The sequence below is a fragment of the Triticum aestivum genome, unplaced genomic scaffold (genome assembly GCF_018294505.1).
Source record: "Triticum aestivum cultivar Chinese Spring unplaced genomic scaffold, IWGSC CS RefSeq v2.1 scaffold148360, whole genome shotgun sequence".
In the NCBI taxonomy this organism is placed as follows: domain Eukaryota; kingdom Viridiplantae; phylum Streptophyta; class Magnoliopsida; order Poales; family Poaceae; genus Triticum; species Triticum aestivum.
The window spans coordinates 1-1,640 of record NW_025261925.1 but is presented as its reverse complement, the minus strand read 5'-3'; the positions used below and the strand labels follow the sequence as shown (position 1 = coordinate 1,640).

General features: G+C 51.2%; 1 pseudogene; it reads right to left on the bottom strand.

Annotated features, from left to right (window-relative positions):
- Window positions 1-80: 80 nt before the first annotated feature.
- On the bottom strand, window positions 81-1,637 carry LOC123177823 (beta-fructofuranosidase, insoluble isoenzyme 3-like; annotated as a pseudogene).
- Between the last annotated feature and the right edge of the window lie 3 nt (window positions 1,638-1,640).

The following is a 1,640-nucleotide window of genomic DNA, read 5'->3' as shown; positions in this document are numbered from 1 at the left end:
CTGATCTGCAATTCTTCAGGGCGAAAATGGACTCATCCACTAAAACTTTTATTCATTCCCATGTTTCCGTGGGCAGCAAGTTTTCAACTACATTTTTAACTTTAGCTTCTCCTAATTGATCCATCTCAGCGAAACTAATAAGCTAGCTAGCTACGGCTAGGCTAGGCTACTTCTACTCCTCGATCGTCCAGGCTGCTGCTACTGCTCCAGCAGCTTGTTCATCGTGGGGGTCTTCATATGCCACGCGTCCAGGTTGGTGACCTTGATGTCCGACTCGCCATTGTTGAAGACGAAGAGGTGCGCGTCTTCCCCGATGGCCTTCCTCGGGTAAATCCTCGCCAGGATGCACGTCTTCCGGCCGGCCCCGAAGCTCTCCACCACAGAATGGTCAATCTGAAGTCAAGTTCGTGACATGGCTTAGACCCCTCTTTCAACGGTGACATAGATATTAATTACAGCATACTTTGATGGCTGTCTTGTGGTTAGTTACGTACCAATGTCCTGAGTGCGATCTTCTTGGTCTTAGCTATGTCGATGTTGACGAAGCCCGCAAAGGTCGGCCTGTAGATCTGTGACTCGTACGACGACCTGTTTGATAGCGATCATTTGGAATTACTATTGGATCAGGATGCATGGATAGTCCAACATTTCAACATTGTTGGGTCTTATATGTAATAATGTGACTTGAGTGAGTTATATCTTATATGTTACCTTGTTGGGTCATTACACATGAGGACGACGTAATTGGGGTCGTTGGTCTTGAACACCCTGAAGAAGACGGCTGTCCTCTCCTCGATGTCGTCGGAGGCTAGCAGCTAGAGCCCGAATGGCCCAACACCACCTTTGACGTGCGAGTTGAACTTATTGCATAGCACTTGTGCGTCGGTTCACCACGCCAGGTCGAACTTGTCCGCCTTGTCCAGGTTCCTGATCGTGAACGCTGCCTCAACATCCGATTGCACGGATTTGAAGCCGGTGACCTCAAAGTACTCGCCTCCCTTGACGGCCTTGTTGCTCACATTGACATGCCATGAGCGCAGCGACTTGACCTCCTCCACTGGCCACTGGATCAGCTGCCTCCCGCTTCGCGACAAGAAGATCTTCCTTGGTATCGCCTAAGAAAATTAGCAACAACGATACATCTCGATCACAGGCTCTAAGCACGTACGGTGGAAAATATAGTAGCAAAAATAATTTTGTTCATGTGCAAGGGTAGCTAGTGACCTGGATGCCGGCCCAGCTCTTGTGGCGGTCGTCGGTAACGGTGTCAGACTCATTGGCCCAGCCCCAAAGCACTCGGCGTTCTTGGCCGGGTCGAAGGACTTGGAGGCGTAGAAGTCACCATAGTCATAGCGGAGGCCATAGTCATTATCCTAGAAGACAGGGTCAGGGGTGTACCTATCCTTGTCGTGGTCATAGGTGCCGACGGTGTAGTAATCGTATCATGTCAGTTCTAGACTCACCTTGAGCACGTACTTGACCTCCTCGGCCACAACTCGGTCGTGCAACTCCGTGGTGTCCACACCACTCTGGTGGTGATGGTTGCCTCCGGCCACCGCCACGGGGTAGAAGTCAGGGCATTCCCACATTCCGGTCATCCCGGCGTGCAAGGAGTGGTGCGCCTTGACCCACTTCTTGAA